Raw genomic sequence first — 15,024 nt, 5'->3', positions numbered from 1 at the left:
AGATAGATAATTCCTTTATTACCCATTCCCCAGTTTTGCATAACCCACACTGTTATATTAATATACTTTTTACCTCTGTGATTACCGTGTATCTAAACATCTTCTGACAGCTCCCTGATCACATGACTTTTTATTTATTATCTGTTGACTTGCAAACCAAGATGATGGGGCACCACAGGAGTCACCTCAACTTGTGAGGCCCATACAGGCTGAAATTCTGGGGCTGACTATTCATAGTCCTTTTATGGGACCAGACTGTGTGTGGGGATGCACCCTAAGTGAACACAAGTTACTACTGATGTCTTTAAATTTTACAGATAATTATTCTGCCCCATTTGAACAAAACCCTGATTTTATTCTAAGCTGACGTACATCCTATCGGCTATAGAAGAGGTGATTAAAAGAATTTGTGAGTAATACTATCAGATTGTCATATATAAACAGATTTTATTCTAAGCTGACGTACATCCTATCGGCTATAGAAGAGGCGATTAAAAGAATTTGAGTGTAATACTATCAGATTGTCATATATAAACAGATTTTAACAGCCAACATAAACTATGAGGTTTTTAATCTACTTGAAAGTCTTGAATTATTTTATTGTTTTTGTGCAAACTGTAGGATTTCTGAAATTAAACAAGCAACTTCTGCATAGTTCTTCCAATCTCTGCATCAATTATAGAACAAATGACTGACTTTCTGAACTTCTATGAAACCTCTTCAGATGTTGCATATCAGCCTTCTCTTTCCCACAATATACCCATTGAAAAGGGTCATACATCTCAAATTGAATTTCCTATAAAATGTTTAACTATGTGTAGTAAAATTGGTTTACAATGTATTTTCATTTGTTATCGTTTATCCTTTCCTGTAACTTAACTATGAAAATTGTGTGTTTTCTTTTTGTAATGTATAATCTGTCCCTAAATGACCACAGCAGAGAAGATAAGATAATGATTACTAAAAAAAACAACACATTTTAATAGGTATGCCCCTGGACCATAAAACAATGCTAAACTTCCTAACAAAATGATAATTTCAAATGCATTTAAAACATTTATTTTGTATGCAATGCAGTACATAAAGGGACACTGAACCCAAATTTTTTCCTTTGTGATTCAGATAGAGCAGCAATTTTAAGCAACATTCTAATTTACTCCTATTATCAAATTTTCTTCATTCTCTTGGCATCTTTATTTGAAATGCAAGAATGTAAGTTTAGATGCCAGCGCATTTTTGGTGAACAACCTGGGTCGTTCTTTCTGATTGGTGGATAAATTCATCCACCAATAAAAAAGTGCTGTCTAGAGTGCTGAACAACAAAACAAAAAAAAAAGCTTAGATGCCTTCTTTTTCAAATAAAGATAGCAAGAGAACGAAGAACAATTGATAATAGGAGTAAATTAGAAAGTTGCTTAAAATTGCATAATCTATCTGAATCATGAAAGAAAGGGTTCAGTGTCCCTTTAATTTCAGAGATATATATTACACATTAAAAAAATTTGGATAGAGCATGCAATTTTAAACAACTTTCCAGTTTACTTTTGTAATCAAATTTGCTTTGTTTTCTTTGTAACTTTCATTGAAGAGTAAAACTAAGTAGGCTCATAAGAGCTCAGGAGTGTGCACGTGTCTTTAGTCTAAGGCAGCAGTGTTTTGCAGCATTATTTGTAGATTTGTTTACTCTTCAATAAAAAGATACCAAGAGAACAAATCAAATTTGAAAACAGAAGTAAATTTAAAAGTTGTTTAAATTTGCATGCTCTATCCGAATCATGAAAGTTTAATATTGACTTTACTGTCCCTTAAAAAAATAAAAAAAAAAACAATTAGGCAGTGAAACTGACATTTGATTAGCTAATAACTTACAAAGTTGATATGGCCCAAAGCATAGCAGAATATAAGACCCTCTGTTTATTCTGATGATTTTGAACAAATAATAGGGAAGGTTTTGAATCTAATCTGTTGCTTAAAATGGTCTTCAACCTCTGCATATAGAATAATATATTTTTTTAATACTGAACAGGACTTGGAAAATGAATAGGTAAAAGCGATCATAGGTGTAATACTTGATATAATGTGAAAGGGTAACATTAATACCAGGAATAAATACTTTATAGTGTACTTGATGGTTCTTGTTTGCTTTGTATATACTATTGGTAACCTAGATCTGAAGTTTCAGTACAATATTTAACATTTTCGTGGTTTTTTTGCCTGTGGGTCACTACATTTACATTTGATATGAGGCAGCGGTGCTTTATGAGAATCTGTATTTTTCCCTCTTTTTTAACATAGCGGAATTACTGACTGCTTCAGTCTAAAATGGCGAATTAGCTGCTACATCCCAGTGTTCTAAAGACCTTGTATTCTGTTGCACGTTAATCAGGTCAGCAGATTTCACAACAGTGATACAGCATTATAAAAATACTAGAGAGTTCTGATGAGCAATCCCTTGTTGCTGTAGAAGTAAACATCTATTATAAATGCACCCACCATGCTGCTGAAAACAGAGATGGAAACTGAACACAGATTTAAAAAGGGACAGTCTACACCAAAATTGTTATTGTTTAAAAAGATAACGCCTTTACTACCCATTCCCCATCTTTGCACAACCAACATTGTTATATTAATATACTTTATTATATTTTAACCGCTAAATGTCTGCCTGTTTTTAAGCCACCACAGACAGCCTCTTATCAAAGGAGACTGCTACTTCATGTGAGCCATATAGATAACATTGTGCTCTCTCCCGTGGAGTTATGCTGGACACTGCACTAATTGGCTAAAATGCAAGTCAATAGATAAATAAATAACCATGTGATCTAAAGGGCTGTCAAAAGAGGCTTAGATACAAGGTAATTACAGAGGTAAAAAGTATATTAATATAACCGTGTTGGTTATGCAAAACTATCCCTTTAAGGCACATTCTAGTCAAAATGAGCATCAGTGCATTTCAATTTTGAATTGAGGTACATGCTTATTTTATGCACGGATATAAAAGGGTCTAAAGTATTAAGCAATTAATTTCATTGCTATAAACCTGAATGGTTCCTTTGAACGCACCATAGGCATTGTTGGTTCTAAGCACACATGCTCATCTCATATGGGAGTACTACAGGGAAACAAGCATGTAAAGAGCAGTGTAAAGGGCTAGAGGAATATGGCTACACCTCACTGACGAGGTCAAAACGAATGAAGGCCGAAACGATCGTCTGGGGTTGCTGTGTTCCTTGTTCAGAGAGGAATTGCCTGTTATTTTGGCGTTGGACTGACAGTAATAGGCGGGATCAGACTGATATACTACAGGAAAGTTCTTCTCTGTGAAAAGCATTACTGGGCTAAAAAGCTGCACCCAGGTGGTAAATCGCCATAGAACTGGCTAACAATGGTAATGAGCCAGTTCGTTCCTGTGAGTGTGCTTCTCTCTGTGTGTGGAGTCAGTGGAGAACTTGCCCCTTCAAATTAAGTCATCAAGATAATTAAGCTTTGTATTAAAAGAAAAAAGATCCTTTAAAGGCTGCTTAATGGATCACTTATCCACCTTCAAAGTATGTCAACTGGTTAGAAATACTGATTAAGTATATGTCACATACAGTAAGTGCTAAAGTCTAATTGCAGTGAATTACACACCTAGAGCCTCATCTGAGAAAAATGTCCAATTACATTACAGTGTTTGAAATACAATTCATCTGCAGTAAAACCAAAATGTTTAGTCTTTTTAAAAGTCTTCTTGTTTACATCACAGCTTGACAAACCCTGACGTATCAGCTCCTAAAATGTTCCATCTTACAAATGATTTATAGAAGCGCAAGCATTATGTTTAGCTTTGTCAGACACTGGTTTACATGAAAATGTCTAAACTACACTAGGTTAAAGTAGTAGGGAGCCGCACCAAATTGCACAACAAGTATTAATGTCCGACACACTACAAACGTCAAATAAAAATGCCAGTGGCCACATTTATTAATAGGATTTAGAAAGACTTCGCAAACCGCCTATGTAAAAATAAAGATACGTCCTTAAACGAATGCAAGAAATAGGAAGGAAATATGTAACCAGACAAAATCCTTCTACACTAATCATCAGCATTTCTTTTGTGATGATATTTTATATATATTTGAGTCACTACATTTCTAACATTTAGAGGGTGGAAGAATGCGAATAAGACACAATTCATTTATAGCAAAAGAAGGTCTTCCTAAGGCAAGGATACTAGATTTCTGAAATGTCTATGAATGACTATTTTGGTTCCAAACCAAGTGCGGTGTAAGCCTGCTCTAACTGCCCCAGGCCAAGGAGCCAGAAATTCAGTATGTCACCTCCTGCAGAAAAAATAAGTGTCAAGCAAAACGGCAAAGTCACTGATTAAGCTGTTTCCCAAAAAGGGCATCCCACAATCCTGGTCTGTTTGAAGCCATGAAGGCAGATATGGACACAAATGCATTGATATCCAACTAAACTGTTAAAGAATTTGACACATCCCAAATAAAAGAATTACCAAGGTTTATTAAAGAGAGGAACATGTCCCACATTTCCATGATTTAGAAAAAGCATGCAATTTTATACAACTTTCCAATTTAATTCTATTATCTAATTTGATTCTCTTGATATCCTTTGTTGAAAAGAGCATCTAAATATTCTCAGTAGCTGCTGATTGGTGGCTGAACATAGATAACTTGTGCTATACATAACAGATATAACAGAGCAAACACAACTATAAAAAAGCTTCTGGGTCGAAGCAGAATTAGCGAGAGCCTCATGAACCTTTTTGTGTTGTGTAATTTCATAACCAGCTGATACAAAGACTGAAGATCCTGCTGCCTTTAACTTCAATATGAAACAAAAGTTGGGTTTAGCAAAATCTGAGGTTATCTAAAGGCACAAAAGTGCCCATTGCCTCCATACGCTAATGCAGCTGTGACGCCAAATGGTTTCATTTGATTGGTCACTTCCGCTCTTTCTGCAGAGGCCGATTTGTTATGAATAATCTGCAATGTATTCAACTTTTAAAAAAAACGTGATAAATGCATTTGTACAAATGGACAAAGACTACAGGAGGGTTCAGTGGTGTTAATTCTCTACAGACAGACCTGCCAATTATTTTATGGGGGGGAAAAAAACGTAGAAAAGAAATCTTTTCATAAAAGCTTACTGCCGTTATGGTATTTTATAGCACACAATCACAGAAAATAAATAAATGCAATGTCATACTACATACCCACCTTCGTGACTTCTTCAGCCCACATCTGACCAGCATTAAAAATAATATACATATTTATACATTTTGTATAACACCAGTAGGTAGTAAACAGCTCGCTGTACACAAATAACTATGTACTTGCCATACAATGCACACATATTAAATAGAAACAGGAAAACGGCTGTGTGACTGGAATGGTATGACGACTAATGCTCAATGACAAATATGCACAATACAGTATTTCCTACAGATGTTTAAAAGGACAGTAAAGACAAAACTAAACTTTTATGATTCAGACAGAGCAGTGTTTCTCATCCATTTTGAAGCAAGTTCCCCTATAAGCATAGGTTTGTGCCTTAAGTACCCCCAAGGTAAAAAATAATAAAGAGACATAGTGCATATCTCAGAACGAGACCAACTGCACGCACATATAATGAAATGGGAAACCCTTTTGCAAATGCTCCAAGTACCCCAGTAGTAAACATATCACAGGTCACCAAGAAGGTAAAGCATATCATTAAAAATAAATGGCAGAGAAGACTGTTTTTATTTTCTTGGTATCTTTTGTTAAAGGGTAAATCTAGGAAGATCAGGAGCCGGCAAGTGTCTAGAACAGCAACACTGTATATCATTGCTAAAAACATTGTTGCAAACACTACAGCCACAGAGATGTGCATCCTCCTGGCTCCTACGAGCTCACCCAAGTGAATACCAAGAGAACAAAGTAAATTTGATAACAGAAATAAATTATCACTCTCTAGAAAGTTTAAATGTGACGTTACTGTCCCTTCAAATATCAAAATGAGATCTTTCTATTGTAACAAAGCACAAATTAAAAACATATGGAGAGGTGATACTTTTAATAGCCAGTTTCACTAACAAATTTATGGATTCTTTATTTTTGCACGTGTCTAGTGTCTGAGTCTGTTTATATGTAGCGTATCAACACTTGTTTTTATTTTGATCATTTTATATCTAAGTAAATAAAAGCACTTATTTTATGTAATACAAAATAATCTGTCAGTACATACTAGAGTAAAATATAATTTTTAACATGCTATTTTGTCTTCCTGATTTCCAACAAAGGATAACAAGAAGATAAAACCAGGAGTGCACTATATGGCAACACTTTTGCAACAATGTTATATATTAGCTAGACTCTAAAGCACTAGATGGCAGCGTGCAAATGCCTGGAGCACTACATATCTAGATATCTCTTCAACAAAAAATAGCATGAGAAAGACATACATTTGATAACAGAAGTAAATTGGAAATTAAAAAAAAATATATAAAAAAAATAGTATTCTCTATCTGAATCATGAAGAAAATAAAAATTGGGTTTCATGTCCCTTTAACAAATTTCATTTATTGCAGACTAGTTTAAATGTTAGCGTTGGTACACGGTGTTCATATTTGGAGGTTCAGCATAGGAACAGCTTCTGGGGAGAAGTCCGGTAGAAACACAGTAGTGTATGGAATCTATAAGGGTGGCAACCCCTTGTTCCTCTACAACACGATCCACCAAATCACTGACATCATTCAAGTGCGTATTAAAGGGACATAGAAGATAAGGGTGGGAACCTCTTGTTCCTCTACAACACGATCCACCAAATCACTGACATCATTCAAGTGCTTATTAAAGGGACATAGAAGATAAGGGTGGGAACCTCTTGTTCCTCTACAACACGATCCACCAAATCACTGACATCATTCAAGTGCTTATTAAAGGGACATAGAAGATAAGGGTGGCAACCCCTTGTTCCTCTACAACACGATCCACCAAATCACTGACATCATTCAAGTGCTTATTAAAGGGACATAGAAGATAAGGGTGGGAACCTCTTGTTCCTCTACAACACGATCCACCAAATCACTGACATCATTCAAGTGCTTATTAAAGGGACATAGAAGATAAGGGTGGGAACCTCTTGTTCCTCTACAACACGATCCACCAAATCACTGACATCATTCAAGTGCTTATTAAAGGGACATAGAAGATAAGGGTGGCAACCCCTTGTTCCTCTACAACACGATCCACCAAATCACTGACATCATTCAAGTGCTTATTAAAGGGACATAGAAGATAAGGGTGGGAACCTCTTGTTCCTCTACAACACGATCCACCAAATCACTGACATCATTCAAGTGCTTATTAAAGGGACATAGAAGATAAGGGTGGCAACCCCTTGTTCCTCTACAACACGATCCACCAAATCACTGACATCATTCAAGTGCTTATTAAAGGGACATAGAAGATAAGGGTGGCAACCCCTTGTTCCTCTACAACACGATCCACCAAATCACTGACATCATTCAAGTGCTTATTAAAGGGACATAGAAGATAAGGGTGGCAACCCCTTGTTCCTCTACAACACGATCCACCAAATCACTGACATCATTCAAGTGCTTATTAAAGGGACATAGAAGATAAGTGTGGCAACCCCTTGTTCCTCTACAACACGATCCACCAAATCACTGACATCATTCAAGTGCTTATTAAAGGGACATAGAAGATAAGGGTGGCAACCCCTTGTTCCTCTACAACACGATCCACCAAATCACTGACATCATTCAAGTGCTTATTAAAGGGACATAGAAGATAAGGGTGGCAACCCCTTGTTCCTCTACAACACGATCCACCAAATCACTGACATCATTCAAGTGCTTATTAAAGGGACATAGAAGATAAGTGTGGCAACCCCTTGTTCCTCTACAACACGATCCACCAAATCACTGACATCATTCAAGTGCTTATTAAAGGGACATAGAAGATAAGTGTGGGAACCTCTTGTTCCTCTACAACACAATCCACCAAATCACGGACATCATTCAAGTGCTTATTAAAGGGACATAGAAGATAAGGGTGGCAACCCCTTGTTCCTCTACAACACGATCCACCAAATCACTGACATCATTCAAGTGCTTATTAAAAGGACATAGAAGATAAGGGTGGCAACCCCTTGTTCCTCTACAACACGATCCACCAAATCACTGACATCATTCAAGTGCTTATTAAAGGGACATAGATGTCAAATGATAGCGCATGCACTTGTAAACTACTTCCCAATTGACTTCCATTATCAAATTGCACAGTCTTTTTATATACACACACTTTGAGACACCAGCTGCTACTGAGCACGTGAACAAGTTCACAGTGTATACATATATTAACTTGTGATTAGCTGATGATGATACAGGAGGGCAGCAAATAGAAATAAATGTACTAATTTGTCAGAAAAAAACAGAATTTATGCTTACCTGATAAATTACTTTCTCCAACGGTGTGTCCAGTCCACGGCGTCATCCTTACTTGTGGGAATATCTCTTCCCCAACAGGAAATGGCAAAGAGTCCCAGCAAAGCTGGCCATATAGTCCCTCCTAGGCTCCGCCCACCCCAGTCATTCGTCCGACGGACAGGAGGAAAAAAATAGGAGAAACCATATGGTACCGTGGTGACTGTTAGAGAAAATAATTCATCAGACCTGATTAAAAAACCAGGGCGGGCCGTGGACCGGACACACCGTTGGAGAAAGTAATTTATCAGGTAAGCATAAATTCTGTTTTCTCCAACATTGGTGTGTCCGGTCCACGGCGTCATCCTTACTTGTGGGAACCAATACCAAAGCTTTAGGACACGGATGAAGGGAGGGAGCAAATCAGGTTACCTAAACGGAAGGCACCACAGCTTGCAAAACCTTTCTCCCAAAAATAGCCTCCGAAGAAGCAAAAGTATCAAATTTGTAAAATTTGGCAAAAGTGTGCAGTGAAGACCAAGTCGCTGCCTTACATATCTGATCAACAGAAGCCTCGTTCTTGAAGGCCCATGTGGAAGCCACAGCCCTAGTAGAGTGAGCTGTGATTCTTTCAGGAGGCTGCCGTCCGGCAGTCTCGTAAGCCAATCGGATGATGCTTTTCAGCCAAAAGGAAAGAGGTAGAAGTCGCTTTTTGACCTCTCCTTTTACCAGAATAGACGACAAACAGAGAAGATGTTTGCCTGAAATCTTTTGTAGCCTCTAAATAGAATTTTAGAGCACGGACTACGTCCAAATTGTGTAACAAACGTTCCTTCTTTGAAACTGGATTCGGACACAAAGAAGGTACAACTATCTCCTGATTAATATTTTTGTTAGAAACAACCTTTGGAAGAAAACCAGGCTTAGTACGCAAAATCATCTTATCTGCATGGAACACCAGATAGGGCGGAGAACACTGCAGAGCAGATAACTCTGAAACTCTTCTAGCAGAAGAAATAGCAATCAAAAACAAAACTTTCCAAGATAATAACTTAATATCTATGGAATGTAGAGGTTCAAACGGAACCCCTTGAAGAACTGAAAGAACTAGATTTAGACTCCAGGGAGGAGTCAAAGGTCTGTAAACAGGCTTGATCCTAACCAGAGCCTGAACAAATGCTTTAACATCTGGCACAGCTGCCAGTCGTTTGTGTAGTAAGACAGATAAAGCAGAAATCTGTCCCTTTAGAGAACTCGCAGATAATCCTTTCTCCAAACCTTCTTGTAGAAAGGAAAGAATCTTAGGAATTTTTATCTTATTCCATGGGAATCCCTTGGATTCACACCAACAGATATATCTTTTCCATATTTTATGGTAAATCTTTCTAGTTACCGGTTTTCTGGCCTGAACCAGAGTATCTATCACAGAATCTGAAAACCCACGCTTTGATAGAATCAAGCGTTCAATCTCCAAGCCGTCAGCTGGAGGGAGACCAGATTTGGATGTTCGAATGGACCCTGAACAAGAAGGTCCTGTCTCAAAGGTAGCTTCCATGGTGGAACCGATGACATATTCACCAGGTCTGCATACCAAGTCCTGCGTGGCCACGCAGGAGCTATCAAGATCACCGGAGACCTCTCCTGTTTGATCCTGGCTACCAGCCTGGGAATGAGAGGAAACGGTGGAAACACATAAGCTAGGTTGAAGGTCCAAGGCGCTACTAGTGCATCTACTAGAGTCGCCTTGGGATCCCTGGATCTGGACCCGTAGCAAGGAACCTTGAAGTTCTGACGAGACGCCATCAGATCCATGTCTGTAATGCCCCATAATTGAGTCAACTGGGCAAAGATCTCCGGGTGGAGTTCCCACTCCCCCGGATGGAATGTCTGACGACTCAGATAATCCGCTTCCCAGTTTTCCACACCTGGGATGTGGATCGCAGATAGATGGCAGGAGTGATCCTCTGCCCATTGAATTATTTTGGTCACTTCTTTCATCGCCAGGGAACTCCTTGTTCCCCCCTGATGATTGATATAAGCAACGGTCGTCATGTTGTCTGATTGGAATCTTATGAATCTGGCCTTTGCAAGCTGAGGCCAAGCCCTGAAAGCATTGAATATCGCTCTTAGTTCCAGAATGTTGATCGGGAGAAGAGACTCTTCCCGAGACCATAGTCCCTGAGCTTTCAGGGATTCCCAGACTGCGCCCCAGCCCACTAGACTGGCGTCGGTCGTGACAATGACCCACTCTGGTCTGCGGAAGCTCATTCCCTTGGATAGATGGTCCAGGGTCAGCCACCAAGGTATTGAATCTCTGGTCTTCTGATCTACTTGAATCACTGGAGACAAGTCTGTATAATCCCCATTCCACTGTTTGAGCATGCACAGTTGTAATGGTCTTAGATGAATCCGTGCAAAAGGAACTATGTCCATTGCTGCAACCATCAACCCTACTACTTCCATGCACTGAGCTATGGAAGGACGTGGAACAGAGTGAAGAACTTGACAAGTGCTTAGAAGTTTTGACTTTGACATCTGTCAGAAAAATCCTAATTTCTAAGGAATCTATTATTGTTCCCAAGAAGGGAACTCTTGTAGACGGAGACAGAGAACTCTTTTCTATGTTCACCTTCCATCCGTGAGATCTGAGAAAGGCCAGAACGATGTCTGTATGAGCCTTTGCTTTTGAAAGGGACGACGCTTGTATTAGAATGTCGTCCAAGTATGGTACTACTGCAATGCCCCTCGGTCTTAGGACCGCTAGAAGGGACCCGAGTACCTTTGTGAAAATCCTTGGAGCAGTGGCTAATCCGAATGGGAGGGCCACAAACTGGTAATGTTTGTCCAGAAAGGCGAACCTTAGGAACTGATGATGTTCTTTGTGGATAGGAATATGTAGGTAAGCATCCTTTAGATCCACGGTAGTCATAAATTGACCTTCCTGGATAGTGGGTAGAATCGTTCGAATGGTTTCCATTTTGAACGATGGTACCCTGAGAAATTTGTTTAGGATCTTTAACTCCAGAATTGGTCTAAAGGTTCCCTCTTTTTTGGGAACTACGAACAGATTTGAGTAAAATCCCATTCCTTGTTCCATCTTTGGAACTGGGTGTATCACTCCCATCTTTAACAGGTCTTCTACACCAGGGGTGAGCAACCTTGGGCCCCCAGATGTTTTGGAACTACATTTCCCATGATGCTGAGACACTCTTTTAGGCTGTCTGAGCATCATGGGAAATGTAGTTTCAAAACATCTGGGGGCCCAAGGTTGCTGACCCCTGCTCTACACAATGTAAGAACGCCTGTCTCTTTATTTGGTTTGAGGATAAGTGAGACATGTGGAACCTTCTCCTTGGGGGTAGTTCCTTGAATTCCAGAAGATAACCCTGAGAAACTATTTCTAGCGTCCAGGGATCCTGAACATCTCTTGCCCAAGCCTGAGCGAAGAGAGAGAGTCTGCCCCCCACTAGATCCGGTCCCGGGTCGGGGGCTACTCCTTCATGCTGTTTTGTTAGCAGCAGCAGGCTTCTTGGCCTGCTTACCCTTGTTCCAGCCTTGCATAGGTTTCCAGGCTGGTTTGGTCTGTGAGGCATTACCCTCTTGCTTAGAGGATGCAGAATTAGAGGTCGGTCCGTTCCGAAAATTAGACTTATTCTTGGCCTTGAAAGGCCTATCTTGTGGAAGGGCGTGGCCCTTTCCCCCAGTGATGTCTGAGATAATCTCTTTTAATTCTGGCCCAAAGAGAGTTTTACCTTTGAAAGGGATGTTAAGCAATTTTGTCTTGGATGATACATCCGCTGACCAAGACTTTAGCCAAAGTGCTCTGCGCGCCACAATTGCAAACCCTGAATTTTTCGCCGCTAATCTGGCTAATTGCAAAGCGGCATCTAAAATAAAAGAGTTAGCCAACTTAAGTGCGTGAACTCTGTCCATAACCTCCTCATATGGAGTCTCTCTACTGAGCGACTTTTCCAGTTCCTCGAACCAGAACCACGCTGCTGTAGTGACAGGAACAATGCACGAAATGGGTTGTAGAAGGTAACCTTGCTGTACAAAAATCTTTTTAAGCAAACCTTTGAAAGCACAACTATCCTCAATAGGAATAGTAGTGCGCTTGTTTAGAGTAGAAACTGCCCCCTCGACCTTAGGGACTGTCTGCCATAAGTCCTTTCTGGGGTCGACCATAGGAAATAATTTCTTAAATATAGGGGGGGGGGGGGGGACAAAAGGTATGCCGGGCTTCTCCCACTCCTTATTCACTATGTCCGCCACCCGCTTGGGTATAGGAAAAGCGTCGGGGTGCACTGGAACCTCTAGAAACTTGTCCATCTTGCATAATTTCTCTGGAATGACCAAATTGTCACAATCATCCAGAGTAGATAACACCTCCTTAAGCAGTGCGCAGAGATGTTCTAATTTAAATTTAAATGTCACAACATCAGGTTCAGCTTGTTGAGAAATTTTTCCTGAATCTGAAATTTCCCCATCTGACAAAACCTCCCTCATGGCCACTTCAGATTGGTGTGAGGGTATGACAGAAACATTATCATCAGCGCCCTCCTGCTCTTCAGTGTTTAAAACAGAGCAATCGCGCTTTCTCTGATATGCAGGCATTTTGGATAAAATATTTGCTATGGAGTTATCCATTACAGCCGTCAATTGTTGCATGGTAATAAGCATTGGCGCGCTAGAAGTACTAGGGGCCTCCTGCGTGGGCAAAACTGGTGTAGACACAGTAGGAGATGATGTAGTATCATGTCTACTCCCCTCATCTGAGGAATCATCTTGGGCAATTTCATTATCTGTGGCAGTACTGTCCTTACTTTGTTTGGACGCTATGGCACAATTATCACACAATTTTGAATGGGGAGACACATTGGCTTTCATACATATAGAACATAGCTTATCCGAAGGCACAGACATGTTAAACAGGCTTAAACTTGTCAATAAAGCACAAAAACCGATTTAAATCAAAACCGTTACTGTCTCTTTAAATTTTAAACAGAACACACTTTATTACTGAATATGTGAAAAAATATGAAGGAATTGTTCAAAATTTACCAAAATTTCACCACAGTGTCTTAAAGCATTAAAAGTATTGCACACCAATTTTCAGAGCTTTAACCCTTAAAATAACGGAACCCCTATACAGTCCCAGCTACAGCCTTTGCTGTGACTTTACCAAGCCCAGAGGGGAATACGATACCAAATGACGCCTTCTAGGAACTTTTCCAACTATTTTCAGGTCCTTACACATGCATCTGCATGTCTTGCTCTCAAAAACAACTGCGCAGTAATGGGGGCTCAGCCTACAACTGGGAAGGTCCTCCCTGACTGGAAAAGGTGTCTAACATAGTGCCTGACGTTAAAAAACATTCCCCAAGTTTATAAGTGTGAATTATCAGCATAAACATGTATAAAATGTCCAAATAAAGCAATCGATTTAGCCCATAAAAGTGTCTACCAGTTTTATAGCCCATATTAAGCCCTTTATTCTGTTTGAGACTAAGAAAATGGCTTACCGGTCCCCATGAGGGGAAATGACAGCCTTCCAGCATTACAGTCTTGTTAGAAATATGGCTAGTCATACCTTAAGCAGAAAAGTCTGCTAACTGTTTCCCCCAACTGAAGTTACTTCATCTCAACAGTCCTATGTGGAAACAGTAATCGATTTTAGTTACTGTCTGCTAAAATCATCTTCCTCTCACAAACAGAAATCTTCATCCTTTTCTGTTTCAGAGTAAATAGTACATACCAGCACTATTTTAAAATAACAAACTCTTGATAGTAGAACAAAAAAAACTACATTTAAACACCACATACTCTTAACCATCTCCGTGGAGATGTTGCCTGTGCAACGGCAAAGAGAATGACTGGGGTGGGCGGAGCCTAGGAGGGACTATATGGCCAGCTTTGCTGGGACTCTTTGCCATTTCCTGTTGGGGAAGAGATATTCCCACAAGTAAGGATGACGCCGTGGACCGGACACACCAATGTTGGAGAAATAATCTACTATTCATTTGAAGTTCAGAATAAGTGCAATTGCATTGTCTTCTTGTTATGCACTTGTTGATTGTGCAATTCTACTGTATTTAATGGTCAACGTTGTGCAAAAAGTGGTTTATTTCTAAAAACAGCAGTGAGTTCTCTTGCTGTGCCGTAGGTTGTAAGGACAAATATATAAGAGAGAGCTAAAGGTCTATAAATTTACATAGATCAATAACTTGTGCAGCAGGTGACATGGACTAGTTGCAACAAATGCACAGACATAGCTTTATCACAATGCAGAAGATGAAGGGTTAATGTGAAGGCCAACACACCTGTAGCCATTTGACATGCAACATGTTGAGAATGTAGGATACATTTACCATAATGCTGTTATCTCCTCCAGACGGGGATGTGTTTTGTTGCTTAACAGGCAGGATAAAAAGGATGTGCACAGCACAGGGAAATGAAAATGTTAGTTATTAATCAGAAGCGACCAAGCACAGTTTAGCATAGCAAGCTTAAAGCAATACTGTACTCAAATGTTTCATTGCTCTATTTATAGCAACATTAAACACTAAATAAATGCTAGATAGAATGATGCA

At 39.5% G+C, this 15,024-nt stretch overlaps 1 protein-coding gene across 1 annotated transcript in view; it reads right to left on the bottom strand.

Moving 5' to 3' along the window:
* Positions 1-15,024, bottom strand: part of SH3GLB1 (SH3 domain containing GRB2 like, endophilin B1) — a 61,090-nt gene that overhangs the window by 21,113 nt on the left and 24,953 nt on the right. The window lies entirely within an intron of this gene.

The sequence above is a fragment of the Bombina bombina genome, chromosome 10 (genome assembly GCF_027579735.1).
Source record: "Bombina bombina isolate aBomBom1 chromosome 10, aBomBom1.pri, whole genome shotgun sequence".
NCBI classification, from domain to species: Eukaryota; Metazoa; Chordata; class Amphibia; order Anura; family Bombinatoridae; genus Bombina; species Bombina bombina.
The sequence above is the reverse complement of the archived record's forward strand: the minus strand, read 5'-3'. Positions and strand labels throughout refer to the sequence as shown.